The 9,275-nt window shown below is 43.3% G+C and overlaps 1 protein-coding gene across 1 annotated transcript in view; it reads right to left on the bottom strand.

Annotated features, from left to right (window-relative positions):
* mecom (MDS1 and EVI1 complex locus) overlaps positions 1-275 on the bottom strand; it is a 32,959-nt gene extending 32,684 nt beyond the window's left edge. Inside the window, exon 1 of the mRNA XM_037677405.1 lies at positions 92-275. The gene's annotated coding sequence lies outside the window, so the exon portion shown is untranslated. The remainder of the gene's footprint in view (positions 1-91) is intronic.
* Positions 276-9,275: the final 9,000 nt, after the last annotated feature.

The raw sequence follows: 9,275 nt of genomic DNA on the forward strand, positions 1-9,275 counted from the left end.
GGGGGGATAAAACTCCAGAAATAATAAAAATACAGAGAGAATATTTTGAAATAAATGAGGAGGCGCAGCGCGCTCCTCGGACTTTACGCACCGCCTGTGTGCCTCCTCGTGCCTCCTCGGTTCCTCCTCGTGCCTCCAAGCCGCAGAACGCGTCCCCGTGTCTCCCGTGCGCTCGAACCTTACACCCCCCCCTTCCTCTTCGGACACCGCGCGGGTCGGTGGAGGCAGCCTCCCCCCTCAGACAGCCTCTCACCGTCCTACAGACACCGCGGGACGGAACTGAGTCCCATCATCAACTTGCTGCCAACTTTTCCACTGATGCTGCGCGCGTCTCGTGTCACCCCCCCTCCTCTTCCTGTCCTGTCCCGTCCTGACGCGCCCAGGTGTCCTCTATTCAACTTTTCATCTTTCTAGTCCTCTTCCCCCCCGTCCTTCTCATCATCATCACCACCACCATCCTCCTCCTCCTCCTCATCCCGCCGGGACGCTCGGTCTGTGTGACAGCAGAGGGGAGGTGTCGGGGGCGCGCGCGGGACGGTTGGTGGGATGTCTCACGCGCGCGTTGTCTCATAAAGATCCCCGAATCCTGCTCCGACTGGGGAAAGTCCACTGAAGAAGAACATCCCCCCCCCCCCCCCCCCCCCCAACACACAACCTGATCATTGGAACTCCTCTCTTGCGGTAAATTTTAAAAGTGACAGGAGTCCGGGGTTGGAGAGGGTGAGCGGGGTCATGGAAAGGTCGCGGGGGGGGGGGGGGGGGGGCGCTACTAAAAGGGATGGACTGCACACGCACGCACGCACGCACGCACGCATGGGTGCAGCACACTTCAATGCAGGATATTTCCTCACTTGGTCTTTTACATTTTCATATTTTTCAACTCAAACATCCAGAAGTTTTAATTCCGTCCGTGAAACGTTTTTGTTTGGAGAACATTAAATCAATGAACCATAAAACTATAGAACAAGCAAATTAGCCACAACTGACTCCTTCAGGAAACTCCTTAAGTTTAAGACAATGGCTTCATCACCTCAAAAAGCTGCCCCCCCCACCCCCCATCCTTTAATTTACATAAAAAAATACCAATAAATATTTTAACTGTGGCTTATTGTTCTTAGGCTTTGCCCCAAGAAACATGCTTTTCTCAATCGTGTGAGAATCCAACCCATTTTTTTTATTATTTCTTTAATTTGTAATTTACTGAATGTCTCATACTTGGAAGAAAAATAATAATCTCAACAGTTTTAACGTCAGCGGCGTAAATGTAGATGCTAAAAACTTGTAGAACAAAAACTCACAAGACGTTGGCCCTTTTCTTTTTATCATTAAAAATAAAGAATTTTCTCCAAAATTGTGTCTCATTGAAAAATGCCAGATCTGCATTTTTCTTCAATAAAATCTTTTTTTTGTTGTTTTGTTTTATATATAAATAAAACGAAATTGGTAAAAACAGCCAACTGTTTAAACCCTGTCATGACTTTTAGGTTTTCCTGCACCTGCTCAAACACAGTTATCACACACTGAGTGATCTGGAGCTCTAAACTGAAACATGGTGAGCAGAGTTTATTAAGCAGCTATTACAGCCTGGGGGGGGGGGGGGGGGGACTTTTGAATGATAATGATGATGGATAACTCCTCATTCTGTGACATTGACCTTCCATAATGCCCATTGTTTTCATGGAATCGTGGAGCAAATGTACAGGAAGGACAGTAAAAATCATATGGACCCCAGCACCGATTCCCATCAAGCTGCACTCCTTGAAAACCAGAGAAACCCCCTCCTGCCCACCCTGCTCCGCCCTGGTCATTGATTTCCTGCCTTGGCTCGACTTGTCCATTGTTGGAAGCCTTTTTAATTTAGCTATAAATTGGGAAAGCTCAAGTCGAATGAGCTATTCTATTTTCTTCCTGTCAGGATGAGGGATTTGTTTTATGATGCATTGTGTATTAAATACAAGTAATCTGGGAAAGTGATTGCTCCGCGGGCCTCTCCGGGTCTGATCGAGGATCTGGGGTAGTTTGAGTATTTTTTTCTTCCTTAAAACAAGGAAATTTCTGGGGAAAAAAGAGGAAAAGTGCACAGGAGCTTCGCATCCCGGAGGTTGGACCCCCTTTGGATGAGACCTGGGCCTCGCCGGTGGAGAGAAGCTGCACTCCTCTAGTCGGCCAGGAGAGGGCGTGCTCAACTGAATGAAACTTTTTTTTTTATCATTTCAGGGGAGAATGAGATGCCTTAAAATATTTATGAATTCAATTTGTTGCTGATGTGAAACATTTTTATCATCAAAAAATGCAATCATAAAAAACAGAAAGAAAAAAGACTGCACGAATGGAGGAAACAGACTGCACGTTTATGACCTAAACATCTATTTATGATCAGCAGTTGCTCTCAGACTTGTAACTGAGAGTTGTAACTTATATAGGAGCAGATATAATTTTTACACAAGGTTAAGTAGACTCACTCCAAAGCCAAAATAGCACAAACGACAACCAAAAAAGATTAAAATCGTATTGTTTGCGCTCCTTTTTTCCCCACATCTCAGCTTCAAGAGTGAAAAGCCTCTGATTTATGAGAAGAAATTGCCCATTTCTTTTCTTGTTTGTGTTAAATGCATCACAAAACATCTACAATAAGGCGTCAAATTGCCAGATGGGACATGAAAGATGTTCTATGTGCTTGAATATATAACCATCACCCAAACTGGGCGGCTCTTGAAGACTGATGGGGGTGAATATAAAACACTTGTTCGTTTAATAATCCAGGAGAGTTATTTGCAATGCACCGGCTCTAATTCATGTTTTGTTTGAGTATTTTCCATAACCAGTGTTCTGATAGATGAAATTGGTGTGTTTTATCTGAATTATGCCCACTGCCTTTTGTCACAACTATTGTGCGTGGTGTGGCAAAGCTCTTTATCAACAAACTTCAAAGCCAGCAGGCTGCAGGGTGCGTTCAGCTCCGACTGTATCGAGCCACACAGAGTTTCATACTTGTTCAGGAGACTCTTGCAGCACGAGGCTTTAAAGTGCTGTGAAATGCTTCAGATGAGGTTACTTAAATAGACCCCCGTTTCGCTTGTGGTTTATGTTTTTATTTTAGACGCTCCGTCATGCAAAAAAACAATTCATACATGAGCATTTTCATGATCAAATAAATTTGGTTTTGACTTGATCTGGGGTTTATCTTCATTAAACGGCACTTTTAATTATTTTAAGTGTCACACAGTCAGTAACTGGGAATGACTCCTAACCCATTAGCTGTAAAATGACTGAGTTATAGCATCTTTTGTGTTTTCAAAGCTCAATAGCCTGTGGTTGCCATTTTGAATTTGTTTGACTCCATGTGGGAATCAGTTGTACATGTACATCTAGTGATTACGTTCTGAAAGTTTCGTTAAAATCTGTTCAGTGTTTCCTTGAAACATTTTGCTAACAGACAGAAATACAGTAGTCCCTCGCTACGTCGCGGTTTGTCTTTTGCGGACTTGCTCTTTTGCAGTTTATCAACGATTCTCAACTTTAATATTACTCACATGAGTGGGACGGTACAGATAAAAAGTTAATGGAAAAAAACTTTGGATAGGTGCAGCTATTTTGTAGTTTTCTTTCAATGAGCCTACATTGTATCAGCAGTTCAAAAGAACTGCATTACCCAGAAGCCAACAGTGCTTCCAGCTGCTGCTTTCTACTGAAAATGGAAGGAAAGTTTTGATTTGATCCAAACCTATCTAAACAAGTTTGGTCTTAGTCATAATGACTTCAGCGCAGTGGATGCAGTGAACCGATCAGAACTGGACCAGAACTGGACCAGAACTGGACCAGAACTACTTCCAGTCTCATCGGTCAGTCTGAGTGCTGCTTGCCGGCCCATGAAGCCTCTCAAGTGGAGATGTGTTGCTGGGAGGTCTGGTGTCTTCTCCGGAGCTCACCCGGACCCCTCTAGATTATTTGGACACTATCGGGACCATTGTGGGGTTTTATGCTGGTTCTCTGAAGTTCCGGCTCTCTTCTAAAGAGTCTGGTGCTAAACGGATGCAGAGAGCCAATCAGAAACGAACCAGAACCGGACCAAGGCTGATGAGCCCCCATGTAAAACTTTGCAGTAGCTACAGTACAGTACATATAACTACATATGTTGTTAAAATGACAAAGGTTTAAGAGTTTAGAACATTGCGAGAGTGTGGGAAGGATTTATAAAGCCTTAATATATATAAATACTAAAATAAATACATTGTTGCGAGTTTTCACTTACTGCAGGGGTGTCTGGAACATAACCCCCGCGATAAATGAGGGTCTTCACTTAAAGAAACAGGTCCAGATGACATGATTTAACCATTTTTGTTGACAGTTCACTCTAATATTTACTGTCATACTTTTAAGCAAAGATCTTGTGTAATGAGTTAACAATCAAACTACAAGTTGGGAATGACTCTCAGTTACTACCACAGCTCACATTGGGCTCACATTCTGTAAAATTGACTCATTTGTAGTAACTTTTGTATTTGATGTGATTGATTCACAGTTGCAGTCTTTTAGAGTTGTGTTCGCTCCATAAATTGATAAAATCTACATCAGGGCTGTTCATCTAAACTGATTGGGGGCCACAGTTTCTGAAGGTCAGCAGCTCAGGGGCCGGACATCCAGCGATTAAAGTCATTATGTAAATAAACCAAGTTTTACAATGATCTGTTAACTTTTAGATGTGCTTGTTTTATCGCATTGAATCATAAATGCAATAAACAGAACCAAAAAGCCAAACCATCCATCCATTATCTTTACCAACTTCTTCCTTTTTTGGGAAGGGGGGTCGCGGGGGTCAATGGTGCCCACTGTGCAAGAGGCAGGTTACACCCTGGACAGGTCTCCAGTCCATCACAGGGACACATGGAGACAAACCAGACAAACAACCATTCACTCTCTCTCTCACACTTAAGAGACAATTTAGAGTTACCAATCAGCCTAACATGCATGTTTTTGGTCTGTAGGAGGAAACCAGAGTACTTAGAGAAAACCCATGCATGCACGGAGAGAACATGCAAACTCCACCCAGAAAGGCCCCCAGACCAGGATTTCAACCAGGGTAACATGCTCACTGAGCTCTACCAACTGCCCTGAGACCCAGAAACCAAAAAAAAAAAAAAAAAAAGTACATAAATGTTTAAATAAATAAATAATTTTTTTTGAGTCATTAGTCGGCCGGATTGAAATCACCTGTGGGCCGGAAATGGCCCACGGGCCACCAGTTGAATAGCCCTGATCAATCTCATCATCAGTTGCATACTCCACAACAAGCTGGAGAATGGGGGTTGTGGCGGGTGGAGGGGGATTCGTGTGAGTGGCAAACTGCCTTCAACCCGGTGAGCTGCTGCAGGGCCTGTGCATGTTGCTGCAGTTGAGGGGGGCACATGGAAACACTGGGAAGCCCTGTGCCGTGCACATTCCAGCACATCCTCCAGGAGAGTGGAGGGGTAAAAAGGAAAAAAAACGCAGAGAAAGAAAATATTGCAGCCAAATCCACATGAAATAGTTCCTCCATTCATTTCCAGACCTCCTATTGACACAGACGAAAAGCTGCATTAAGTCTCCATCATGAGTTTGTATACATACCCCCCCCCCCTGCACATTTTATTTTGCTTAAATGTGGGGTGACTCAATCAGTTGGTGGGAACTCTTTCAGAGACCAAAACGAGTGGACGGCCTCCTGTTTGCAAAACACTCTGCAGTTTATTCTTTAACTGGCACATCCATCAAGCTCTGTGAGTGCACAGTGTGCAACTTTAATTGCCCACCCCTCGATATTAAAGGATAAACTCGGTGTCCATGCATCCCAATTAACATTAACGTTCGGCAGAGGAAATGAAAGGAGAAAAACGTAAATAAAATATTTCCTCAGGTCTGGAAGTTGGCCCGTTTGTGAGCGGCGTGTTAATCTCCACCTCAGTAATTTGGTATTGAGGGAGAAGACAGAAGCCCCGCTGCTGTGCCCTGCACTTCATAAATCACTGCTTTATGTGGACAAGGTCAGCACCCCCTTCTCCTCCTCGCTCGCACCCCACCCAGACCCCCTCCGTCATGTTTACCCTGCCGCCCGGGGGCTCTCAAGACCAGACCGGCCACACTTCTAATTACTTTAGATTATTTTCATTTTGCTGGGGGAGTCAGCCAGGCACCCCGACGGAAACGGAGAGATGATTTCTCGACAAATTCTACGGCCTGTCAGGGACAAGCCTGAATTAGTGCACGGTCTTATTGTTTTGACAGTCTGTTCCTGCCCTTTGATACTGCAAACACACAACTGTGCTCACACGCCAAAGAAGGGTCCTTTAAAACTGGGATGAATGTACCATAGAAATGTGAACACATTTTCCTATGTGACTTTTTGCTGGTGTTTTAGCTGATAGTTTCATTTCACAGATTACATTCCGGCACCAAAAACTTCTGCTAATCTGCATTAGAGAGATGTCGTATGGTCTTGCTGGAATGAGACAATTTCTTGATTGGACCTAGAACTTGGGAGCACTTTTGCACCTCTGTGGTAATAATAAAGGTAAATGGTAAATGGATTGTACTTATATAGCATCATCTTATCAAGATACTCAAAGCTCTTTACAACACAATCTGTGTTCCCTCATTTACCCATTCATACAGCACTCTACTAGATCTGTACAAAGCTAATCTGAATCTATAGAGATTAATCAGAGCTTTATCACATTCATACACTGATGGGACACCCATCGGAGGCAATGAGAGGTTCAGTGTCTTGCTCAGGGACACTTCAAGATGTGACTGCTGGTGGAATCAAACCCCCAGCTCTCCCATTGGAGGATGACTGCTCAAACCACTCAGCCACAACTGCCCCAAATGTGTTGGTCTGGTCACATTTGAAGTGATGACCTGTCAAATAATTATTAATAGTAACTATCATACCAGCTGTGACATCAGTCATAGAGTACAGAGTTGGAAGAAAGAAGCAGTAATTTTTGTCTAGGCTAGGCTAAAGGCTAGCCAAACAAGGGCTTCTTTTAAAGAAGTTATTCAGGCTTATAAAAAACTGTCTCTAAATGACATACTGGTGTAAAAGACTGAGCTAATATCCAACTGCTGCTCTTTCACATGACACAGCGTTAAGTTTGTCAGTATTTATCACCAGGAGTTGAGTAAACTTTTGGACTGACAAGATATGCTCGAAATCATCCAGACTACCCCCACCCCCACCCAAAAACTCACTTTTACAGGTAATTTATTTCAAGACTGTAGTTACATGCAGATGTTATTTTAATTTGATCAAGCATCAACATCTGCTGTTATAATGCGTTTGCTGCTGGCTGTGAGAAGTATGACCAGTATGACCTACAGGCTACAGCAGAAGCTCAAACTCCATTTCCCAGTTCACCACTGAATTTAATGTTAGTAAATAGCAAGATCTTAGCAACTAGAGGCACTGCACAGACACACTGCTGATTAGCAAACGATTTAGATGTTTCACCACGTGACTTTTGTTTTCAGTATGCTAGTGATATGGGAAAGTAAAGAGGTCTGTACACTTTTTAACAGGTGTGCAATAAGAATAATAAATGTGGATGACCTTGATTAAAATAATGGTGGATTATTGGCAATGTTGTGATCCCCGTCACTTGAATTAAACACATAAAACCCAGTTGGTTAAAGTCACAATTTTGTAATGTTTATTGTAAGTTTGAATAATAACAAAAATGTGAAATTATGGCAAGTGTGAAATACGAATGCATAACCAATGGTGTTATTTCAGAAGTGTGAATAACGCAAAATACTTTAAACTTTGAGAAGAGATTTTATCTAAATTTAGGACTAATTTTTAAAAATTAAGGTAAGTTTCTGAAGTTTGTGAAGTAAATTGAATGTGCCGAAAAAGAACTGGTTGGCACTGAGAGTCATCCTTCGTCAGAAGGAAGATGGGTTTGTCCTGCCCGAAGATGTACTCATTACCACAATGGATATAATGGTGAAAGGAGTCGGAGTTTGTCATCCCAGAAAGTTGTAAACTTTCTACAGGACTACATTTGTTCGTTTCATATGGCCAGACAGCACCATCGTTCCGGGGGTGTCTGGCCAGCTGGCTCCATCCCAGATGGAGGGACCGGAGCCTGGCTCAAAGGAGGCCTGAAGCAAACTTGAAGAAGACAACGACTCTGACCTCCCTTCGGTGTCGTCTTTACCTGATTTTCAGATTACAGAGGTGTCGCCTTGTCTGACACAGGTACAAGAGTTGATAAGTTTAGTAGGAGGTAGATCCTGCTCTTTTGATATAGACTTTTTGGAGACGCAAAGTCTATCTTATGAGGAAGGGAAGTAGACTAGCAAAAAGGGGGAGAGGAAGAGTTTATTTACCATATTTTTTCGCCCTATAAGTCACAGTTTTTTGCATAATTTGCATGCCCTGTGACTTATACACCGAAGCGACATATTTATGGATTTTTCCCATATTTATAAACCATTTTTTGGATGAGAAATGACCATCCATCCATCCATCCATTATCTTTACCCGTTTATTCCATTTTGGGTCACGGGGGTCGCTGGTGCCCATGTCCAGCAATCACTGTGCGAGGGGCGGGGTACACCCTGGACGGGTCGCAAGTCCATCACAGGGCCACATAGAGACCAACGAGACAAACAACCATTCACTCTCTCACTCACACCTAGGGACAATTTAGAGTTATCAATCAGCCTAACATGCATGTTTTTGGTCTGTGGGAGGAAACCAGAGCACCCGGAGAAAACCCACGCATGCACGGAGAGAACATGCAAACTCCACCCAGAAAGGCCCCTGGACCGGGGTTTGAACCAGGGACCTGCTCGCTGAGAGGCAGCAGCTCTACCAGTTGCGCCACCGTGCTGCCCCTGAGATATGACCAATTTCATTAATTCTGACTGAAAATACTGAACACTACCATTTTCAGCCGCTAGATGGCACTCGAGTAGTATGGCATGCCGTTGTATCATGTAATAGGTAAACGTGGCTATTAATACCATACTATACCACTTTATTTATAGAGCACTTAAAACAGCTTCAAGGCCAACCAAAGTGCTGTACAGACAAAACAACAGGCAACACACAAAGCAAAATACAAACTGAGGCAAATCAGAACACATATATAAAAACGATGCAGACAATGATGACAAACCAGTGTGGAGCATACAGGATCAAAACACAAAACATTCTGTGCTGAAAGCCACTGAATAGTAGTGAGTTTTTAAACGGGACTTGAAAACCGAGAGGGAGGGGGCCTGTCTGACAA

This window comes from Nematolebias whitei, chromosome 6, assembly GCF_014905685.2.
Source record: "Nematolebias whitei isolate Nwh7 chromosome 6, NemWhi1, whole genome shotgun sequence".
Lineage (NCBI taxonomy): Eukaryota > Metazoa > Chordata > Actinopteri > Cyprinodontiformes > Rivulidae > Nematolebias > Nematolebias whitei.